This window comes from Acomys minous, assembly GCF_964271855.1.
Source record: "Acomys minous genome assembly, chromosome: 9".
Classification (NCBI taxonomy): domain Eukaryota; kingdom Metazoa; phylum Chordata; class Mammalia; order Rodentia; family Muridae; genus Acomys; species Acomys minous.
Genome location: NC_140490.1, coordinates 53,712,052 through 53,737,122, shown reverse-complemented (window position 1 = coordinate 53,737,122; position 25,071 = coordinate 53,712,052). Strand labels below are relative to the sequence as shown.

Below are 25,071 nucleotides of genomic sequence, written 5' to 3'. Positions count from 1 at the left end.
TCAGGTCTTGAATCTCAGAACTCAGGAACTCACTCATGGCAGAGATCATCGTTCTGCCTTCGAGAGCCAGGGATTTGCATTTCAGTGGACTGGGCCTACTGAAGCACAGGGAGTTTGTGAGGTAACAATAGGTTGCAAGGCGTGCAGCTGAACTGAAACCAGCAGTGTTCACCCAAGTAGAGAGTTAGGAAAGATTGGGAGTAAAGTCAGCAGCTGGTGTGAGTCTGTAAGAGAGTTCTGGTCGTCAGTCACATGACTATCCCTCGGGGCAAGTTCTGGAGAGAGAGGAATTGATAGAAGGTTCCAGACGGGACTCAGAGCTGGAGAGGAACCTAGGAAGGTAACCTAAGAAGTCGCCTTTACTTGAGAGCCTTGGCCCCCAAAGACAGTGGGGAGCCTCTGAAAGCTGCCCCACATCCCTCCTCCTTCCACGAGGAAGGTGAAGGGCCAACAAAGCCCCAAAGCCAAAAGATCCTCAGAATTACACGACTTGCATTCAGAGTGTGTACACCACAAGGAGGAAGCATGGCGTGATCGTGTCACTAAGGGGGAGTGCCAGTGAGTGCACTGGGACAGGAAATGGTATGTTTTCTTCTCTTCATCACTAGTAATAAGTAGATGGTTCTCCTCTACATCTCAAAGATAGCCTCCAGTAATTTACCCCTGACTCAGTTTTAGGCCCAGTCATTGTAGATCAGGATTTAATGGAAGAATTACGTGGAGGATTGCTTTCACTTTCAGAGTTATATGTCCTGGAAACTCAAGTTCTTGGCGAATTAAACTTGCATACTTCCTATACACGTTAATAGGAAAATAATCTAATAAAGACTATTAAAAAAATCACTAATATCCTCTTCAACTAGGATGGGTTACTCTAAGGACTTGCTTAAGAAATAAGCTTGGGGACTCGAGAGATGGCTCAGTAGTTTAAGACACATATTGCTCCTGCAGAGGACCAAAGCTTGATTCTCAGCATCCATGTCAGGTGGTTCAGAACTACCTGTAAATCCCGCTCTAGGGGATCTGATGCCTCTGACCTCTATGGGCTCAGGGACTCAAGAGCACATACCCACACATATGTACGTAACCAAGAATAATAGGGATTTTTTTTTGTATCTTGATAAAATGTAAGTACTCATGTAGTCATTGCTAGATTATTGTTTAGTCAAGTCATTATCAATATAAAATAATTCTCTTGGGAAATGGAAATGTGGAAAGTAGAAGAAATGAGAAATAACAAGGATCTTAGTATAGGAGACTTACTTCTAAATTAAATTGGAGTGGGGTATCAGCAATAGCACTGAATCAAAAGATCTAGGAGGCAACCACTGCCATTACATTACCTACCAGGAAGAAAATGAAAGAAATATGTCTGGGTGGCAGAGATCAGACACTCAGTGGAAGAACTGAATATGAAATTCAACAAAAATCTGGCTGGAAACGTCTAAGAAGAGTGATGGGCACACTAGTGGATTTGACCTCTGAGATCAAAAGAACCCTTAAAAAGAATTAGAACAGCCAGCCCCCCCACACACACACCCCAAATTGGCAAATGCTACATCTACAGATTCGGGCACAGCTGGTTGAAAATATTTAAGATAAAATTAAAGACCCAAAAAGGTGACGCCTGCTCTTTAGCCAAGTGCGATGGTGCACACCTGCAAAACTCAGCCCTCAGGGGGCTAAAAATACAAGAATCATGAATTCCATGCCAGCCTGAGCTATATAGCAAGCCTCTATCTACAATTTAAGTCAAATAAAATATCCAAGAACAAGATGGCTCAGTGGGTAAGGCACTTATCAGCAAGCCTAACAAATTGAGGTCAATACTCAGGACCCACATGGTAGAAGGAAACAATCAACTCTCAAAGTTATCCTCTGACTTCCTTTCACTGTGGCATACAGGTGCTTGCACACAAATTAATCAATTAATTAATAGTAAAAAATTAATCTATATATATATAGAGATTAGTATATATATTCTTTATTTTCCTATGCATGCACATGGACACACACACACACACACCAATCAATCAATAAGTAAACAGTAATAAAAAGTTAAGCTAGCTATATTAACAGATATAGTCTTCATTCTTCCCTAAATTATCCAGTAGAGCAACACTTTTGTGTCTGTATTGTAGTAGATGTTATAATAATTTAAGTATGTAGGAAGTTTGTATGCCTGTTACACCATTCTGTAAAAGGGACTTAGGCAGCGTGGTTTCAATATCATCAGGAAACCCCAGAGACCTAGGAATTCCACATAGAAAAGGTTCAGATAGTGAAAAGGAAGAAGAAGGCTTGTTTGAGGCAGTAGTAAGACCCCAAGAGCAGATAACCCTGGAAACAGGAAGTGAGGAAAACTGGAATACACCCTCCAAACCCAGCTTGTTCCATTTGCATTCCTCGCCAAGTTTACAGGTCACTCAGCTACGCAATGTCATGAGGCTCACTCTAGCTTGACTGCAGAGAGCCCTCTGACGTGTGGTGCCAGTGACGACAATTGCCTAAGCTGGTTTTCAGGAATTCAGAGGCTGCTTTGCGTATAATGCTAATCAGTGTTAATTACCGGCCTCTTCACATGGGTCTGCACAAGGACATGGCAGGTGAGCTCGGCACGTCAGAGCAGAAGCCACTGCAGATCTCGCTACGGCCACCACCTTCTGAACCCATGAAAAACCATGAGGGCTGTCCACACACCTGTGCACCTTAGTTCACTTTCCCCTACTTCTAGAAAACAAAACAAAATGACCCAGGGCCTCAGGTGGATTTGCAGCAAAATTCTACCAGACTTTTAAAGAATAACTACAAACCATACTTCTTAAATTATTCAAAACTATAGAAACAAAAAGGGCAGTTCCAAATTTCTTCTATGAAGCCAGTATTACTTTAATGCCAAAACCAGGTAAAGACTCAACAAAACAATGACACTACCCACCAACATTCCTGATGAAGTAGATGCAACCCCCTCAACAAAGGCTGAATGCAGATATATGCCAAACAGATCATCCACTGCAATCAAGTTGACTTTGTCCCAGAGATACAGAAATGGTTCAATATATATATTTAAGTCCATAAAGGTAATGAATCATATATGTGAGCTTAAAGACAAAAATTGCATGATCATCTCAAAAGATGCAGGGGGGAAAAACTTTGATAAAACCCAGCCTATTTTCATAACAAACGTCCTAGGGGAAACAGGACTGGAGAGAATATAGCTCAACATGATAAAGGCATCTGTGACAACCTACAGCCAACATCATCCCAGGTGGATAAAAGCTGAAACGATTCCACTGAAATAAGTAATGAGACAGGGTCGGCGCATCCCCACTCTTTTTCAATATAGTGTTGAAGCCTGAGCTAAAGCACAAAGACAAGAGAAGAAACTTGAGAACGGATGTTAGTGGGGGAAAAGTCAAAGATTCCTAGTTGCAGATGATGTGACATTGTGCATAAGAGATATCGAAGATTCCACTGACATCTTTCTAGAAATGGTCAATATTTCCAGCTAAGTAGAAGAACACAGAATCAGCCTCCAAATTTAGTAGCTTTTTCTACATATCAATAACAAACATGCTGAAAAGAAAACATAACAGCCTCAAAAAAAATTGTCTGGGAATAAACTGAGCCAAGGATATGGGAAATCGCTACCATGGAAACCTAAAAATTGTAAAGAGGGGCTAGAGAGATGGGTCAGCTATGATTAAGAGCAGTTGCTGCTCTTCCAGAGGATCCAGGTTTGATTCCCAGTACCCACATGGCAGCTCACAATCATCTACAACTCCAGTTCCAGGAAACTTGATGACCTCTTCTGGCCTCTACAGACATCAGGTACATACATGATGCCCATAAATACACATAAGTAAAACACTCATACACATTAAATAAATGAAGGAATAAATAAATAAATAAATAAATAAATAAATAATATTTCTGAAGGAAAAGACTGAGGACAACACTTGAAGATAGAAGAATGATCAAAATTTGGTAGAATTAATATGTAAAAAATGAACATCTACCAAAAGCAGTTTATAGGTTCAATTCAATCCCAATCAAAATCCCCGTGATACTATTCACAAAAATATAAATAGGGATCCTAAAACTCATATAGAAGCACAAAAGACCCCAGATAAGAACAGTATTAGAAGGACTACCATTCCAGATCTCAAGCTATATTATAGAGCTACAGTAATAAAAACAGCATACCATTGGCACAAAACAGACATGCAGATCGATGGAACAAAAGACAAGATCCATACTCCAGTCACATAATTACAGCCACCGGATATTTGACAAAGATGTCAAAAATGCACACTGAAGGAAGGACAACATCTGCAACAAATGGTACTGGAAAAACTGGATGTCCACACATAGAAGAAGAGAATTAAAACTGTCACCCTGCACAAAAACCAACTCCACATGGATCAAAGACTTCAATGTGAAGCCTGAAATTTCAAAACTGCTAGAAGAAATCATATATAGTCCTCTACTTTATTTGTTTGTTCGTTTGTTTGTTGGTTTGTTTTTCGAGACAGGGTTTCTCTGTGTAGCCCTGGCTGTCCTGGACTCACTTTGTAGACCAGCCTGGCCTCGAACTCACAGAAATCCACCTGCCTCTGCCTCCCAAGTGCTGGAATTAAAGGCATGCACCACCATGCCCGGCCTGTCCTCTACTTTAAAGTATTCAAATTAATAAAAGAACTTTCTTAACAGGACTCCAATTATCCAGAAATTTAGGGCAACAATTGATAAATCAGACCTAACAAAACTAACAAGCTCTGAACACCAAAGGAAACAATTGATCAAGTAAAAAGTAGGAGAGCAAGTTTGTACATTATACAACTAAGAGAGGATTACTATCCACAATATGCAAAGAACTAAAAAAAGAAAAAACGAAGAAAGAAACAAAGCATCAAGAAAACAAATGACCCAATTTATAATTCTTAATGAGCTATAGTTTTGAAAAAAGAGTTCTCTAAAAAAGAAAGAAAAATGACAAAAAAAAAAAAACAGGGAAAATGTGCAACATCCTTAGTAATAATGGAAACGAGAATTAAAACTACTTTGAGATTTCGTCTTAACCCAATCAGAATGGCTAAGATTAAGAAAACAACTAAGGAGGGAACAAGGTAGGAGAGGAGCTCAGAGAGAAATGAGGGTGAAGATCAGACCTGGGGAGAGGACAGAGGGCCTGCAGAGAGAAGAGAAACTGTGGGTGGAGGCATCTCCATGACAACCTGGAAACCTAGGGCAGGGTATGTTTCTGGGGGTGACTATAGCTGAAACTCCTAGAAGCAGGGGTAATGGAGACTGAAGAGGACACCCTCTAACTGGACAGGACTCCTAGTGGAGCGAGGGGAACACCAACCCACCCATAGAAACTTCAACCCAAAATTTACCCTGCCTACAAGATGTGCAGGCATAAAAATAGAGCAGAGATTGAGGGAAGGCCCAACCAATGCCTGGCCCAACCTGAGACCCACCGCACAGGAGAAAGCCAACCACTGACACTCTCAACGATAGTCTTCGAAACTCAAGCTGTCCTCTGAGAGGCTCCATCCAGCAGAAGACTGAAGGAAAGGCTAAGATAGCCAAACATTAAGCAAAGTGTAGGGAGTCTTGTGGGAAAATGGGGGAAGGATAAAAGGACTTGGGAGTCAAGGAACTCCACAAGAAGACTCACAGAGCCAACTAACCAGGGCCCAGAGGGGACTTGCAGATCCCTGAGTTCAAGGCCAACCTGGTCTACAGAGTGAGTTCCAAGACAGCCAAAGCTACACCAAGAAACCCTGTCTTGGGGAAAAATAAAATGAAATCGTGAAACTCAGGTGAACAGATAAAATTGGGAAATATACTAAATGAGATAATGCAGACCCAGAAACACAAAAGTCCTATGTTCTTTCCTATTTGTGACTGTTAGCTCTGAATCTTTAAGTTAGTAGAGTAGTAGTAGTTAGGTTAGCAGTACAATCTTTAGGAATCTTTAACTAGTAGAAAGAGTTCAGGTACTATGAAAGGAAAAGGGGCATGCAATGACTGGGGAAGGGAAGGGAGGGTCACACAGAGGAAGGGATGGGGAGGGGAAAATAACACTGAGAATGTTTGGAAAAGCCATAGGGAGACATTATTTTAAAGAGTAATTGAAATCCCCATATTGCCTGTAGTTCAAATGGACTTCTGCCACATGGGATGATAATGCACCCCACAAGAGGCATAGACTATCTAACAAAAATCCAGTGTCTGGCATGGGAAACCTCCCTTTGAGCTGTTAATCGTGGGATTCCAAGAGACTCCCAGAACAATATGGGCTGCTGCTCTTGCTCTTGGTTGCCAGCCAGAAGTTGAACATAAGTCTCTATTGCTGAAGGCATCATGCATTTCAGATGCAAGACTTGGAGAAGATACCATATACTTCAGATATAGGATGTGGAGAATTCAAACTGCATCTGGTCTCCAAGCCTCCTTCCTAGGACTAGCTTCATAAACCAGAAAGTATTATGCAAGTTTCCAAGGGAGGGAGGCAAAGGATAGTCCTACCTAACTATGATACCTATGGGCCACAACAGTGACCAGAAAGGCTTAAGGGTACAATACTGGAACTTATATTTTGACTTTAATCATCAGCTGTCTAGTTGAACTTAAGGAATTCTCAACAGGCTAGAAATCATGCCTGGTATTGGAAACCTAGCATATTAACTACTCATGGGGAACCCACTACCACCACATTACTAAACCAGCCTACTTCCTAACTGCATTCTAACTACTTATCCTTACACTCACAGAAAATTGTAGCTCTCACACCTTATCAAAGTAACTTTTCTTTACAACAAATGGAGACCATTTCAGAAAACCACAACTGGTCAAAATGCAAAGAACGCTTGTTTGTGGGCTACCCATCCCCAGTGGATAAATCTACAACACGTTTCCTTCACCTAGGGCCCAGGGAGCATCACTGAAGAAGGGGCAGAAAGATTGTTAGAGCCAGACAACCAGGAAATGTGCTATGAGATGAAAGCTCCTAGAAAAGAGAAAAGCTTCATCCATGATACCTCAGCAATATGGCTGACTAAACAAGGACAACACCGACAGACATGTTAACATCCTGAAAGTTCCAGAACTTCTCCAGACAGCACCATCAGACAGAGCCCAAATACAGGAGCCTATAAGGGACATTTTTTGTTCAAACCACCACATTGTCCCCATAGATTCCATGGGCTCATGACCATATCATAACACAAAAATAATATTTGACCCAACTTCAAAGGCCCACGTAGTATTTGGTAGCCTCAACACTGTGCAGCACTCCAAAGTCCACTATCTTCTGAGATGCAAGGCAAACTCTTAACTGTAAACCCTTGTATCATCAAAGACAAATTACATATTTCCAACATGTGATGGCAAGAATACGGCAAGAATATACATTTTTCATTCCAAAAGGGGAGAGTGGGGGCACAGTGGGGAAATACTGGCACAAAGCAAGACCAAATTCCAGCAGAGTAAACTTGAAATCCTGTATCTCCATATCTGCTGTCTGGAATTTTAGTTTTAAAGGGCTTAGATGTCACGGGTCCTCCAGCATTGCTACCTACAGCATATATCTCCGGCGAGCTGGTTTTCCTCCTCATAACAATTCTCCTCTATAGATGTCCCACAGCTCTGGCATCTGTGGTATGTTGGGTCTTTGCTGCAACCCAACATCTATAGCTTTCACAAGGCCCCCCACAGCATCAAGGCCCCCCTTGAAGGGATTTCCCTGTTGCTCAGCAGCTCTCTGAAAGCATAGATGAAGAACCCAGGACCCTTCGTCTTTGCTTAGCTAAGCAGGGTCTTTCCCTGAGCTCACCCTTGCCTCATTCCAGTGCAATTCAGGAAGCCTCTCCTCAGTCGTGATCATCTCCTTAGCAATTATAGTGTAGCCTTAAGCTTTTTTTTTTCTCTCTCCAAATTGCACATTTTACATTTTCTCTTTCTTCTTGCTCTTTATCATAGAAACCATGCATAAGAGTAACCGCTAATAACCATTTCAAAGCCTCAACGTTAAACTATCTTGAAATTTCCTCTGCTGAAGAAATTATTCTGTTACTTTTTTAGTTCAGCCTCAAGCAAGTTCTTAGGACAAGGGCAGAAGGCAGCCAGATCCTCTGCCAAAGTAGCACAAGAATGCCCTCTATCTAGTTGCTAGCAGAGAGCCTGTTCCCCCTCAGGAACCTCTGGAGCTCAGTCTCTGCCGTCCACATTACTCTCAGAACTACCCTCTTGCAGGCTCCTGTTAGGAGAGTCTGTTGAGCACTGTTTATAACACTGAGTTTCAAATCACAACAAAGGGGTCAGGAAGAAGACTCCCCTGGTAAAAGTTTCAAAGTGTCTGCTGCACTGAGCCTGATGACCTGAGTTTAGACCCCAAATGCCATGGAAAGAACCAACTCCACAAAGCTGTCCTCTGACCTCCACTCCTATGAGGCACTTATAGGCCTATACTCACGGATACATAATGCATACACATACACACACACACACACACACACACACACACACACACACACACACACCATCACCACCACCACCACCACCACAACAACAACAACAACAACTAATAATAATAATAATAATAATAATAATAATAATAATAAATTTTTTCTTTAAAAAATAAAATCAGCAAAAAAACTTACATATCTTATTCACCACTGTACTAGAGAAGGGCCTCCCAGTATAGACATAGAGTCAAACAGAAACTGATTCAAACATAACATGAATTAGGAAAAAAAATGCCACTGTCTTTCTCTTTAGTAATCACCACAGAATGTGTCATAAAAAGTGAGTACTAATATGCAGTAAAAGTGTTGGGTTCTTGATAGTTGAAAGGGTTCACAACATGCTATTCACACAGCAGCAATCATATTGAGGTTTTTAATTCCATCTAGCTATTTAGGGGGCACACACATGCTATGATGCAGGTGTGGAAGCAGGAGGACAAATTTCAGGACTTGGTTCTCTCCTTTCACCATGTGGGTCTCAAGGATTGAGTTCAGGTCACCGGGTTTGGCAGCAAAGCACCTTTCCCTACTGTATTAGTCAGGGTTCGCAGGAGTAACAGAGCTTAGAGAATGAATATATATATATATATATATATATATATATATATATATATATATATATATATATATATATATATAGAGAGAGAGAGAGAGAGAGAGAGAGAGAGAGAGAGAGAGAGAGAGAGAGAGAGAAAGGGGATTTATTAGAAAGACTTACAGTCTGTGGTCCAGCTAATCCAACAATAGCTGCCTATGAATGGAAAGTCCAAGAATCCAGTAGTTGTTCAGTCCGCAAGGTTGGTGTCTCACTTGGTCTTCAGTGTACACTGGAATCTCAAAGAAGTGGGCTCTAATACCAGTGAACAAACGGACTCGCTAGTGAGGCGAAAACAGGCAGACAAAAGAAAAAAACTTCCTTCTCCCATGTCCTTATATAGGCTTCTAGCAAAAGGTGTTGCCCAGATTAAAGGCAGGTTTTCCCCATCTCAAAAGATCTAGATTAAGGGCATGTCTTCTCACCTCAAGGATTCAGACTAGAAGTGGATTTTCCCATCCGTCTTAGTTAGGGTTTTCTATTGCTGCAATAAAACACCATGACCAAAAGGCAAGTTGGAAAAGAAAGGGTTTATTTGGCTTGTACTTCTACATTGCTGTTCATCACCAAAGGAAGTCAGGACAGGAACTCAAACAGGGCAGGAACCTGGGAGCAGGAGCTGATGCTGAGGCCATGGAGGGGTGCTGCTTCTTGGCTTATTCATGGCTTACTTAGGACGATTTCTTATAGAAGCCGATACCTCCAGCTCAGGGATGGCATTATCCACATTGTGCTGGGCCCTCTCCATTGATCACTGACTGATTGAGAAAATGCCTTACAGCTGGGTCTCATGGAGGTGTTTCCTTAACTGAGGCTCCTTCTTCTCTGATGACTGTAGATAGTTAGCACAAAACTAGCCAGTAAACCATCTGAAAGATCCAGATTAGAAAAGAATCTTCCCATTTTAAATTAAATTAAAAATTCCTCAAAGGTGTGCACCATTGGGAGTTTTTAGATAAATTCGGGTATAGTAAAGTTGTCAACAAAAACAGCCATCACACCTACTGAGCCACATTGCCAGGCCAAGGATAATTTTAAATGATACGATTTATAACAGCAAAAATCATGAAGAAAGGTAAATTGAATGAGAGAGGCAATAAATGCCTCAAAGGCTACACTTAGGGGAGTAATGGGGTTACTTGTATAGATAAAAGTCTGTGGTCAAGGGAGGTGGTTGAGTTTAGGGTTTCAGAGGGAAAGTCACCCCAAGAGATGATGCTGTTGTATAAGCATTGCCACATAAACCATCCAGACGCCAATCTTAGTCAGATACGGATGGTTTCTTGAATGCAACACCCCAAGACTGACCGTGGCCAGGGACACGGTGAACTCAGGAGCCAAACTGTGATTCTGGCTTGTTTTTAAGGCAGGCTTTACATAAGAAAACCCATAACCAGGTAACTACCAGGTAACCAGGTGGAAAGCAAGGGAAGGGCAGCATTACATCACTTTGACTAGCTTAAACACAAGAAGCATTGATTTTGTTCTGAGTACACTGTATCTAGGTAGCTAGACAAAGTATTTTAAACTGATTGGCTAGGATATAGGCTTGGGGACTTTCCAGTTTCCCACTGTGCCAGGAGAAGCAACTTAGCAGGGTACTGTGATTTTTGTTTAAGTAGAACATAAATCATTCACTCAAGCAGAATATTCAACAAGGATTGAACTGTAAGTAGAAGACTATTCAAGCTCCCAGGCAAGGAGAGCCTGAGAACATGAACTTAATTTCATCTTACGATCCAAATGGAGACTCAAAAATAAAATGGCTTCTGTTATGCTAAAGACAAAAAGAAAAACGGATATTAAAGAGGAGCCACAGTTTTAAACAGGTTACAACAACGACAGGGGTTAGAGGGTGGTATAGAAACAGGTGTCTGCCAGGGGACAGTCACCAGCAACTTTAAAGCTTCCTTGAATAACCAAATGTTTATTTATATCAATAAATGCAGGAAAACTACTTCTATGTCCATTGTGTTGTCACAAATAAGACATGTTTTATATGTACAGATGGAGGTACAGCCCCGCTAACCCATCCAAAATTGAAAATATGACAAGTAAAAAAATTTCACTTAATCCAGGTAACTCAAACACAGACCAGCTCACCCACACATTTTGCCAGCACATCAGCTGCCTCCACTGTGGCTGTGCAGCTAAGGAGGCTTGTGAGTCCCTGATGCTGCCGAGCCATAAGAAAAGAAGACAAGCCTCGCATTGCTAGCCTAGGAAAGGGTGAAATCCAAACATCACAGCACTCTGGCTTCTACACAATGCTTGTGTTTATCACCATGCACTCGAAAGTCAAAAAGTCCTCAAAGGATCTGCTATAAGGAGGACTACCCGCCTTTGTAGTATTGTAGCCTGGTTTGGGTGAGTCGTAGGCGGAGCGTGTACAAGAAACTGAACTGCCCTGTACTTGTTGGCATACCATCACTGTAACCAACACCTAAGATAATTAACTTAAAAGGCAAAAAGGTTTTCTTTGGCTCACAGTTCAGGAGGTCTCAGTCCACGGTCAGTTAGTTGCCTGAGGGCTTATGGCACAGTCATGGTGGAGACTGTATGCAGAGCAAAGCTGCAAAGCCAGTCACTTTGTGGCTAAATGCACAGTGGGAGGAGAAAGAGATAGAGACAGAGAATGAATCAGGATTCCTTTAAGGACATACCCCAATAATATAAGATCTTCCACCCGTTTCCACCTCTTAAAAGTTGCACCCCTCCCAGTAGCACCAAGTGGGAACCAGATCCTTTGCATGGGCCTTTAGGAACATAACAGAGGCAACCTGTAGCTATCCAATTCTGCAGTCACCTCATAGACACAACTCCAAGAATAGGAGAAAAATCAGAAATATTTAGTTTTAAATTCAGGGTATTGTGGGTTTTTTTTTTTTAAGTAGAACAGATATCAGTTATTCAAGCTGCCAGGCAGGTAGCTAGGAGTTTTGTTCTTTTTTTATTATTATTATTTATTTGTTCACTTTACATCCCTATCACAGCCCCATCTCTCCTCTCCTCCTGATCTCACTTTCCCATCCTCTTCCCCCTTTCCCCCTTCCCCTTCTCCTCAAAAAAGGGGAGTACCCCCCAAAACTCACCCAAGCATATCACGTCTCATCAGGACTAAGCACAACTTCTTCCAGGGAGGCCAGACAAGGCAGCCCAGCTAGGGAAAAGTGACACAAAAGCAGGCTACAGAGTCCATCTCTGGAACAGCCCCCACTCCACTTGATAGGGACTCACATGAAAATAAAGCTGCTCATCAGCTACAGATGTGTAGGGGACGTAGGTCCAGTCAATGCCTGGTCCTTGGTTGGTGTTTCAGTCTCTGTGAGCCCCCATGGGCCTATGTTAGTTGATTCTGTTGGTCTTTTGTGGAGTTCCTGTCCCCTTTGGGTCCCTCTGTCATTCCCCTCACTCTTCCACAAGAAGAGACAGTAATGTCAGTCTCAGCATCTGTTTCAATTTGCTGCTGAATAGAGCCTCTCAGAGGACTGTTAGGCCAGGCTCCTGTCTGAAAGCATTGCAGAGTATCGTTAATAGCGTCAGGGGTTGTCTCTCTCCCATGGGTTGGGTCTCAGGTCATCATCTTCACCTGCTGAGCCACCTTGTCTGCCCCAGAGTCACCATCTTTAAAACCAGCAACCGTGTAAAGCTACCATGTGTCTGTATGCATTGATGAACCATCCTGGATCACACTTACAAAATTGCTGCTTTGTCGTCAAATAAGCCAGCATCGATATGTTAATGTGAGAAAACGTAGCGTTCTCTGGTAACAGAAAAATCACTGATCATGGCCAAAAGATTGGCTTAAAATGTAAAAGGGGCCAGGAGGTTATAAATCACTTTGTGTTTTTACAGAGGCAGCAGAAGCAAGCACGTCTAACTGCTGCTTGTATTCTGCTGTGGTTGCCCAGATGACGCCCTTAACTATGTTAAGAAGCCATGGAGTGAAATAGCCTGCTTTTGAGTTCCTCAGTGAAGCTGAGTAGGTATTACCTCCTGGCTGATGACTAAGGCTCGGCTGGATGACAAAACGCAGCCCTCCCATTGGTGTGCATCTGACGCGCAATGTGTGCTGCGCCATAGCTAACTGGCACGGATTCTAATTTCAATGCTGTTATGTAGGCCTGATTCTCTATTAAAATTGGAAGTGTTAATTTGCCAGTAATCACTCCACTTTCTCCCATTGCCTCACTGAAAAGGACAGGCCCTTACTGCATGGATAAAACGTAGTAAGGCATTAGTGCTAGGCCATGATTTTAGACCTCCAGCTGTTTTACTGGTTGTGTAACTAAAAAATAAGATAATGTTATGCTGGGTAACCACGGCTTTTGTAGGCATTCACATTTTACAAATCGCTGCACAGTATGCAAACCATTATATTTTTAAATGCTTCAACCCAGCTGAGGAGCCTACCACTTCCATTATTAAAGCAGAGCTTGCTAGCCTGTGAAGTGGGACGCCTGTTGGACAGGGATGCTAGCAGGCTGAGTTTACCTTCCCAGTCCCCACGCGGCCCTCTTGGGAGCCCTCACTCCCGACCTTCAGCGATGCAGAGCAGGATCTGCCGAGGTTAGTGGTTTTGTTTTTAAATTTTACTTGATCTGTAAACCTACTGCTTATTCAAATAATGCAAACCAGAGAATCGGATACTGAGCAAGTGCGGTGGCAAGAAATAGCACGCTTCTCCAAACAGGCCTGTATTAAAAATGAAGGGTCAGAGGAAAGAACTTTGCTGGTTCACATCACGCAAACACATAAAAGTGCTGTGATATTTATACTTCTGTGATCTAATCAGAAAGCCAAAGCACGCTGTCTTCAGCTGGGTATCTGTCTTGCATGAAAACAATGTTGGTAAGTACACGGAGCCATCCTATGCTGTTGTTTCCTAACACATGTGCCTTCAGAAAGGCCAGGCACTCAGAGCAAGTGCTCCTTTATCTACTGTTCCACGTTGACACCAGTCCTGACAGGGCGTTGTCAGTACCCTGTACAGTACCTCAAACCATTTCCAATGTCCTTAAGGTTATTTAATTTTTTTAACTGCTATAGTTTGTAGTTTGCCAAATATTGTCTCTCACATGTAACCACAGCTTTAAATAAAAGCATGGAGCAGGGTGTGGTGGCACACACCTTTAATCCCAGCACTTGGGAAGCAGTGGCCACCCTGGTCTATGGAGTAGACAGCCAAGAGTACACAGCGAAGCCCTGTCTCGAAAAACCAAAAATAAGATAAAAGAGAGACATTTAAAGGTCATAAAAACAGAGCCACAACAGTCATCCCTGGGCAGAAAAGATAGGCTTTTTAGTTTCCCTAAGACTCCTGGGAAACTAAGTGATTCCTGTGTCAATCAGTCAAGACTAGTCAAACCAGCAGGACGTCAATGTCCACTCGCTGTCGCCTGCGTGCGAGATCCAGATGTAAGCACACACTCTGCAAACCCCAAGCAAGCGAGCGGAGGAGAAGCTGGGTCCATGGTGCATAAGAGGAGGCCAAGTTAAGGCTGAGGTTTCTGACAGTGAAAATGTTGAGCAAGGGGAGAGGATGGAGGAGGAACGCAGATTGGAAACCGAGACAGCCGGTGACAACTGACATTAGAAACCACTCCATGAGTGAGTGCTTGAGGTGAAAGGACTGATAAGGGGAGAAGGTTGAAATTATTGATCCTGTAAGAAAAAAATAAAGCTTAAAGAGAAGCTGGGATAGAAGCATAGGGCCCCAGGGATTCTGAAAGATGAAAATGTATTAAGTCCTGCCTGCACTAACAAACCCCTCACATTCTAGAGTAATAAAGATGGAGGCCTTTCCTCCCCAGTCTTTCCTTCTCTCCTAAGGCTATAAAAGTTGACCTTCTCTTGGGGCCTTGAGGCCGTGACAGATGAAGGACTGACTGGGCTCAGTGTATCTCCTGTTAGGTTTGGGGCACCAGATCCTTAGAGATAGAGGGGACACTGAGATCATGGAGTTCAAATTTTTAGTTTTAGACAGAGGATTCTGTAACTGGGAGAACTGACCTGCCTACAGCCCTACAGAGGAGGAGCCATAAACGAAGTCTTTTTGAAACCAAGTTGTGTTCAAGTTACTCTTGTCCAACTTCATCTGTATGCACATCGCCCTCTTTCTGTTTACCATGGGGGAAAACAAATGAAGGAAACTAGTTCTTTAAAGCCGTATGTAACCCACTCACAGAGAATAAAAAATTAAATTTCAGAACAAAAAGAAAAACCACCGTGATTTGGTCCTGACAGTGTATAGTCTCAGAGCCTTTTGTGGGGATGAGAGGCCACCTTGGACCTGCGGCGGGGTGTGGACAGAGGCCTGGTTCTGACTCACAACTTTCCTTTCCTGCTTACTCAGGGCTAATCCTCAGGGTGTGGTGAACACTCCCAGCCCTGTTCTGGAGATACTCTCAGCTTTTCCTATGGAAAATGAACGAGGCAAGAGATTAGTTTAGGGTTTGGTTGGTCTTTCAAAACTTTACAATATCTACACCCAAAGTCAAATTTCCAATGCTACCCTCTACACAGTAAAGGTGGCTCTTGATGCTGTCTTTGTTTGGGGTTTCTGAGACTCCTAAAGAGCCGTGGAACATTTGCTGTCATTTTCAAATAACACCAAATTCTTAAGATTACCTTTCTAAGCCCTACCTGCCTTAGCTTTCAAGTGCTAGGCTTTGACTTGAGAAAAAAATGAAATACAGATATTACAGAGGTTGTTTGAGTGTGTGGCTGCAACCTTCTGCATCTCAAGCAGGCCCCAGCTGAGGCCCCTCCACTCATAGCTAGCACGGTCCCTGTGATTCAGTGTTCTGAAATTCCATTTCTTCCTAGCATCACATTGAAAGCCAAGCACGTATGTTCTCTACCCTAGTCCCGGATGTCCCGAGTCTCAACCTAATGGCAACAGATTAATTTGTTTTGTTTTGTTTTGTTGAGTCCTATTGTTGCTGAGAAAATACTGTACTAGATAGAGCCCTGAGCGAATGGCCCCATCTTTCCCACCTTGTAAGTCAGCTGGACCCATGCAGTCCGGTTCTCCTCCCTGGAAATCTCTGGAGTGTTCAGAACCCCTTCTGTATAGCAGTCCCATCTCTACGCTTCCTTCTGTCCTTCCTTCCTTCCTTCCTTCCTTCCTTCCTTCCTTCCTTCCTTCTATCCATCTTTCTCTGGGGTTTTAGCTTTGTTTGATTTTCTTTTCATTTGAATGTTTTATTTAATTATTTCTGTATTGTGGAGGGAGCACATGACCTGTGGCACACATGTGTCAGTCAGCCAAGCCTGTTCTGTCTTTCCATATTTATGAGGGCTCCAGGGATTAAACTCAGGCTACTGAGCTTGCATGGCAAGTACTATTTCCTGATGAGCCATTTCCCCAGTGTGTGCCATAGTTCTTGTGTGTTCGCCTCCTCCTCCTTCTCCTCCTCCTTCTCCTCCTCCTTCTCCTCCTCCTCACCCTCCTCCTCCTCCTTGCCCTCCTCCTCCTTACCCTCCTCCTCCTCCTTGCCCTCCTCCTCCTCACCCTCCTCCTCCTCTTCCTCCTCCTCCTCCTTGCCCCATCCCCTTAAATACAAGGTCTCACTAAGTAGCCAGACTAGCCTTGAAGTCACAATACACTATGCAGCCCAGACTGGCCTCAAACTTGCCACCTTTCTGCCTCAGCCTCCCAAGTGTTGAAATGGCAGTGTGTTCCATCACACCTAGTTTTCCTGCCTTCCTATTTTCCCCAAAACTAATGTCTCTTCATGGGAGGAGGGGGGTAAAAAGTCTTTGATGAGAGAAGTCTTCCATAAATTAATAAAAACAGGTCTATCTTGTTTATCTCTCAATCATAGGAAGGGTTGGGAGTGTGGCTCCGTGCTTAGAATTCCTGCCGAGCATGCATGAGGCCCCACCACCGACCACTCTTCCAAAAGCTATTAATTATCACAAACCAATTAAGCTAAATTGTCTTGTCACATACACAAGATAAAAATCCAGGAAACGAAAAGTTTCACGGGTCAAGGTGAAAGCAGAGTTGCCCACAAGAGGAATTATGCCCATGCAGCCAGCAGGGCTTTTGTGCTGAGAGGGACATTACCGCATCAGGCCTGCTTTGGCCCATGACTGGCAGCTCTGCCATTGCTGACTGTATAAATCTGTTACGTGACAGTGTTTCACGTTTTTTGATGTGTGTGTGTGTGTGTGTGTGTGTGCCTGTGTGTGTCGGCGTGTCTGTGTGTGTATGTGTGTGTGTCTATGTATGTGGGTCTGTCTGTATGTGTCTATGTGTCTATGTGTGTGTATGTGTCTGTCTGTGTGTGTGTCTATGTGTGTGTGTGTGTGTGTCTGTGTGTGTGTCTATGTGTCTGTGTGTGTGTATCTGTCTGTCTGTCTGTGTCTATGTGTGTGTGTGTGTGTGTGTGTGTGTGTCTATGTATGTGGGTCTGTCTGTGTGTGTCTGTCTGTGTGCGTGTCTGTGTCTGTGTGTGTGTGTGTGTGTGTCTATGTGTGTGGGTCTGTCTGTGTGTGTCTGTCTGTGTGTCTATGTGTCTGTGTGTGTGTATCTGTCTGTCTGTCTGTGTCTATGTGTGTGTGTGTGTGTGTGTGTGTCTATGTATGTGGGTCTGTCTGTGTGTGTCTGTCTGTGTGCGTGTCTGTGTCTATGTGTGTGTGTGTGTGTGTGTCTATGTGTGTGGGTCTGTCTGTGTGTGTCTGTCTGTGTGTCTATGTGTCTGTGTGTGTGTGTCTGTCTGTCTGTCTGTCTGTGTCTATGTGTGTGTGTGTGTGTGTGTCTATGTATGTGGGTCTGTCTGTGTGTGTCTGTCTGTGTGCATGTCTGTGTCTATGTGTGTGTGTGTCTGTGTCTATGTATGTGGGTCTGTCTGTGTGTGTCTGTCTGTGTGTGTGTCTGTGTGTCTGTGTGTGTCTGTGTGTTTGTGTGTGTGTATATATGTGTGTGTGTCTGTATGTATGTGGGTCTGTGTCTATGTGTATGTGTGCGTGTCTATGTATGTGGGTCTGTCTGTGTGTGTGTGTCTATGTGTGTGTGTGTCTATGTATGTGGGTCTGTCTGTGTGTGTCTGTCTGTGTGCAGTGTCTGTGTCTATGCGTGTGTGTGTGTGTGTGTGTCTATATATGTGGGTCTGTCTGTGTGCGTGTCTGTGTGTATGTGTGTCTGTGTGTGTGTGTATGTATGTGGGTCTGTGCCTATGTGTATGTGTGCGTGTCTATGTATGTGTGTCTGTGTGTGTCTGTGTGTCTATGTGTGTATGTGTGTGTGTATGTGTGTCTGTGTGTGTGTGTATATGTATGTGGGTCTGTGTCTATGTGTATGTGTGCATGTCTATGTATGTGGGTCTGTGTGTGTGTGTCTGTGTGTCTGTGTGTCTGTGTGTGTGTATGTGTGTGTGTATGTGTGCGTGTCTGTGCATATGTGTGTCTGTGTGTGTGTGTATGTATGTGGGTCTGTCTGTCTGTGTGTCTATGTGTCTGTGTGTGTCTGTGTCTGTGTGTATGTGTGTGTGTGTCTGTGTGTATGTGTGTGTGTGTGTGTGTATATATGAGCTGTGTGAAGGGCATACAATGTGAAGGCCAGAGGACAACTTTCTAAAGTCAGTCCTCCTTCCACCATATGGGTCCTTCAGATATAACTCAGGTCACTAGCTTTGTCCAGCAAGTGCTTTACACACCAACCCATCTCAGCGATCTTGCTATTGCTTTTCACTGTTTCCTTAGCCAGCACCCACCACTCCTTGATAAACAAGTCACATTGGCCCTACTTCCTATGCTGTTTAGCATCTTCTCTCTCCAGAGACAGTGCGGAGAAGGCCCACAAACGCCTGTTCTAGCTACAGAGGAACTATCTTTGGCTCCCTAGACTTTGGTTCTTACAAACAAAACCATTGAGACTGGGGTATAACTCAATATTGTGTTATTTATGACAAAACTGCTTAAACAGCAAGTCCTGAATTATCATATGTCATTTGTTGACTCCTCATGAAACAGGAAGTAGAGATTAGGTGGAGTGGAGGATTAGCATCCTTTCTCCTTTCTGAATCCTACTTCACAGCTTCCGATAAGGTAAAACCATGTGACAGAGAAGTATGAGGCTTTTCTTCCTTATTAGCAGGTGCGCCTGGGTCCCCCACCCATGCTTGCTCAGACCTTGGCTGGATGGGAGAGTTTGGCCTTAATTCCCCTGAGCCTCAGTGATTTCCTCAGTCAGTGTATCTACCCTGTGAACGTTTGCTGGATGAAACTGTGGGAAATAATAAGCAAAATATTGGTAGTAGGTAGCAATTCTTATTAGACCTGTGACAGCCCCAAAGATAGAGCTTCTAACACAGCTGCTCTCGTCTTGGAACTAATTGGCATCTCAAATAACCACCTTTAGTTCAAGAATCTAACTTGATTATTTGACCCCATGCATCTTTTTAAAAATTTTATTTATTTATTATTATTATTATTATTATTATTATTATTATTATTATTATTATTATTATTATTATTATTTTGGCCCCGTGCATCTTGCATGATTTTCTTTCTTTCTTTTTTTAATGCCTACTAGACATTTTTTTAATTGTGCGTGTGCGTGTGTGTGTGTGTCCACATGTATACCCACCAAGGTATGTATGTGGAGGTCAGAAAATACTTTTTCAAGAGTTTTGGTTCTTTTCTTTCCACCAAGTGGGTTCCAGGGATCAACCTCAGGTAGCCAGGTTTGACAGCAAAGCCTTTAACTCCTGAGACATCTCACCAGCCCCCATATCATGTTCTATTAAAGTAGAAAAATAGAAAATAACAGCCAAGGGTGGGGATGTGGCTCAGTAGTAAAGCACTCTCCCAACATATGTGAGGTTAGGGTCCTAGCCTCAGCACCACCAAAATGAAGATAAACATCAACAACAAGAAAGGAAACGGTGCATCTAAAATGGTGTGTCTTAGTTATATAGCATAATAAGATCCATTGCTTTTGTAACTGACGTTCTCCGTTTCCTTCCGGTCATACTGTACTTTATCCAATTGTCATCATGTGGATGTTACCTCCAGGATCAACCCTGAGAGGCTTGTGCCAATCTGACCAGTTTCTGTCCTGGGGAAGATGTATACCCCATGATGCCTCACTATACAGACAACTGGGGTTTTGTTTAGTAGTGGGTTCCGGGTAGCAATTCCCTCTTCCTCTAGGAAGGTATGCCTTGCACATGGAAGAACTGGAGCTGTGTCAGGCAGCTTCTGTAGAGGACCGTATGCATCCCCAGAGGAAACAGAGCCAAAGGCAACTGAGAGAAACAGAGGCCGGGAGTCACCAAAGGCTTCCACAAATATCAGGGTTTTTAATTTCTAGAGCCAATAAGTCCTTCACCACCACCACCCCCCACTGAGAATTAGATCCTAGGGCAAGAGAGGTCTAATGCACTTTAGAAGTAAACATTTGTCATGATCCAAAATTACATTATCACTGTCTCTCGAGGGCTGTTGTGGAAAACTTCACTGTGCGGTCCACTCGCTGTACCCATGGGTTCCACATTAGCAGATGTAACACACTACATATTAAAAACTGCTTTAAAATCATGCCTGTACTAAACATGTAGAGTGGTTTTTTTCTCATTTTTTTTCTTAAACAATGCAATATAATGACTATGATGTAGATCTAACACTGGGTACCATAACTCAGCAAAATAGTATGTGTGTACAGGAATGTCACAAGGAGATGTCAATATGCACAATTAACATGTATTAATAATTATAATCTTTCAATAATAAAATGATACTTATACCATTTTTTAAAGAAGTATTTCCAAGATTTTAACCAGGAGAGAGAAAGGAATCGAGAGGCGTGTTGTAATTCTGCACAAACACTGCACTATACAGACACCGCACCACTGTTTCTATGCAAGTACAACAGCATTTTATAAGATGAGTTTCATCATCTGCAGGTGCAGAGTTCTGGAACCAATGCCCCATCGATGTGGAGCGGTGACTGCATCTTCTGAAATACTAGCCCTGAAGACATTATGTTGCTGTGGCCTTTACACCCAATCCACGTGTGAATTCACTCTGCATTTCAAATGAGAGACAGGAACCAAGTGTCCAACCACATCTGCAGGCCGTCTGAGGACTTCACCAACCAGAAGGTCTGTGAACTCACATAATGACCTTTTGCCCAACTGAGTAGAAGAGCAGAGGTCAGTTTCTTGGGGAGCGTGGCTAAGCCAGCCACAGCCTGGAACCTTGGCAATATATGAGAATGAGAAGGTTCTGGAAGCAGAGAACACAGCATCAGGGTCCTCAACACCACTGAGCATCCAGGAACCCGGGAGGACAGTGGTGGAAACACCTGGTAATGGTTCTCAGAGGTTTACAGGCGTGTCCAACTCTCTGACATTGAGAAATCACATTCTTATCTCCACATGTGTTCTATTCATGGCATCTTGGGACATGTGCTGCCTGCAGGCTGCAGGTGGGACACACCCAGGAGAACATGACAGGAGCAGGCTTCTCCTCGGAGGCCCTCAATAACCGCATCCTCTCTCTCATAATCAGCATCCTGGAAGTGAGGCTGAGAACCACATCAAACCCACCTGGGGCCCGGGGTGGGGAGTCGCTAAGAGGACATACTCCTGGCTCCTGCCCTCAGCCTGCTGAGCGTGAAGTCAGGTGCCTGAGGAGATGCACATACCCACTGAGTCCCCCAAACTGAGCCTAGTTCCTGACCGCAGCCCTGACCTGAAGCTCATTTTACCCCTGAGACTGCAGGAGTATACCCCTACCTCCTGAATCACACCTCCAAGGAAAGCATCTAGGAATCCTCACCCTTTATAAGAACCCTTTATGAGAACATCCTTATGTCATTTCAGGAGTAGTTCCCAACTTCCTTTAAGCTACAACAGCAAACTAGCATAGACCAGAAAGCTTATAAACCACAGGAATTCATTTCTTAACAGTTCTGTAGGCTGCAAGTCCAAAAATAGGGTGGTTGGCATGGCTGGCTCCTACAGGAGTCCTTTCCTGGTGTAGATGGCCATCTTCCCCACACCTTTTACCTGACCGCCATCTTCCCCACAACTCTTACCTGGTAGGATAAGGACAAGAGGACTTCATGAGTCCCTCTACTGGTGGCCCCAAACCAAGTTTTGAGGACCCCACCCCCAAGTCCGATTTACCACCCAGAGGCCCCACTTTCTAATGCCATCACATTGAGACTCACGTTTCGATACAGAATTGGAGAAGGGTATATGCACACCACATTTCCCCAGAGAACAGGAAAAGTCCCGCTAACACAGTAGTGTAGAAGGTCCCCTTCTCGGGTTTGCTGGGCAGTCAGATGCACGAGAACCCACAGCTCTAGGTCAGCAGAGCCAAAACCTAGACAGCCTGATGTATATTTAAGTCACCCAAGCTTGCAAATTTCAGCTAGCCAGCCACATAACTCCACACCTACCTGCCTTGCGCCAGTCCCAGCCAGCTAAGTGCTCCCCAGAACTGGGCTGCACGATGCTATCCCGCTCAGGCCCTCAGAGTCTGGCTTCTTCCTAGTCTCTTATCCCTCCATCCCAACCATGCCTACTTTAAGTCACCTGGGTAGCTTTAAATAAAATCAATGCCAGGCTCCACCTCAAATAAATGAAGTCAGAATGGCGGAGGCAGAAGAGACGGCTTTGTTCACATCTCCTGCCGTCTCCCACCTGAGTGACACTCATGAACAGTCTCGGATGCGCTGTCCTCGAGTTTCTCCTTCCTCTTCTCAAGGACCCTTTCTCGGTGTTTTTATTTAACTGCTTATGTAAATGAGCATAAGAATATATTAAAATATTTAAATTGACTTGTTAATTCAGTCAAACAACCAGTGACTTTATTTGGGGGAGTGCTTTTTTGTTTTTGTCTTTGTTATTGTTTTTTTGGTAGTGGCAGTTTGACTTGGGTTTGGGTGTTTGTTTTTATCAAGACAGAGTTTCTCTTGTGTAGCCCTGGCTGTTCTGGAACTCAACCTGTAGACTAGGCTAGCCTAGAACTCAGAGGTCAGCCTGCCTCTGCTTCCTGAGTGCTGGGATTAAAGGTGTGTGCCACACCATTATAAGTTTGAGATATGTATATATATATATATATTGCTTTCATTTTTTGCCCAGAACTGGTGGTGCTTCTGGTGCAAGGACGAGCTCTGGGTTTCATCCTTGTGTGTCCCCTGAGTTCCCTACAATGAAAGGCCCAACAGGGGCGTGGGCATGCAGTGAAGGCAGCCATAGATTGGAAGGATGACAATACCATGGAAGCAGTAAGCCACCGTTCACTCCTTGTTGGACCATATCAGCTCACATTGGGACTCCTCGGAAGAGAAGAACAGCTACCTCCATTCCTGTTTCCATAAACTGATGCAAGTCCAATTTGCCTGCAGATCCACCAGTACATTGGAGAGGTGCCCAGTTAATGGCAGCCCCTAGACCCTGAGAGCCCCCCAGCCAAGCCTCACCCTACCCCCACCTTCCTGGGCTGGGCTCTGGCTTGGACATTACTACCTGGCATAAGCACCTCCTCACAGATAGGCCATGAGATCCTCAGGTGGGTCTGTTTGCCTGGCCCAGGCTCCAGTGTCTCAACATTCCTCCCGGAGCCACATGTGATCCTAGAATGTCCCTACTTGTCTGCCTGCCCAGTTCCTAAGTAAATATGAAATCCTTCTTCCATGATGGAATGGCAATCATTAGGAATTCTAGATCCTAAATGATCACTGTGCTTGCCTCATCAGAATACACTATTTTTCATCCTATAGCATGAGAGGACCAATAACTGTAAAGAGGTCAATCCTTCAGCCTTGATCCTGACCCTTCTTCCTCCAAAGACTTGGGTAACAAACTTGAGAAGTCACTCTTGCTCTGGGCCTGCAAGAGGGAGCACCAGGGAGGGCTCATTGTCACATTACACAAATGCACACACACACACACACACACACACACACACACACACACACACACACATACATGCCGTGCACTCTCACACAGTGACTCGCATACTACTTTTGTGAATTGTAAGAGTGAACAAATCAAGAGTCCTACAGGTAACAGTTTCTCACCACCATGCACCTCCTTCTGGTAACCCAATCAGTACCTTTGAAACAAAGTAGCTCTGAAAGCATCTCTCCCAAGCCCTTCCTAACTAGACACACTCAGCACACGCCTCTGAGCCCACCACCTTGCAGTCAGAGTATGGAGGGTCTGTGAACCAAAGGACAGACTAAAAGAGATCTAAAGGAGAGAAGTTAGTAACAACCCAATCCAACTGGGCGGGGGGTGGGGGGAAGAGAAAAGAGCTATTGGGCAATGTAGCATAAAATTATTTAGATGACCATGTACTTTGTAAATTGTTTCTAGGCATGAGCTCGGACACAGTGGAAAGAACACTGGAGCCAATGACCTCAGCCCCAGCCCCAGCTATTATACCCAAAGGCGCCAGGAACTCAGACAAGTCTCTGGGTCCTCTGAATCTTCCGAGTCCCCCACTCTGGCAAGGAAGGATCCCTCCCACCATTATCATGATCAGAAGAGTGAGGCTTGACTGGGTTCAGATCAAAGGAAGTGGCATGTAAAGCGATCCTTTGAAAGTGGCCTTTGTTGTACAGTAGGGCTTCTAGAGATGATACTGTCACAGTCATGACAAAGTGTCATGAAAACTTTTCCCTGGGGATCCAGAGCCACCGGGTGCTCCGGCAACACAGAGACAGAAGTGGAGATCTTGGAGAAGCTTCAGAGGAGAGCCACAGACATGATTAAAGGGACAGAAAATCAAAACCACGCTCAGGAAAAGGTTAAAAAGAACTGAGTTCATTCTGCTTGGAGAAGACAAGTCTACGAGGTAATTGAATAATTGTTTACAAGCACACATAGCCTGGTGTCCAGCTGTTCTTCCCAACGGACAGAGAAGAAAGGATCATAGATTCTTGTCACTGGCAGATTTGACGTGGGAATTTCA

General features: G+C 43.8%; 2 long non-coding RNA genes across 2 annotated transcripts in view; one reads left to right on the top strand and one right to left on the bottom strand.

Moving 5' to 3' along the window:
* The window catches only part of LOC311604755, a 99,980-nt gene that overhangs the window by 21,893 nt on the left and 53,016 nt on the right, over positions 1-25,071 (bottom strand). The gene's annotated exons all lie outside the window — the stretch shown is intronic.
* On the top strand, positions 206-25,071 carry LOC311604489. The gene is made up of 3 exons (XR_014781516.1): positions 206-582; positions 21,045-21,242; positions 24,474-25,071. It is a non-coding gene; the product is annotated as an uncharacterized lncRNA (long non-coding RNA).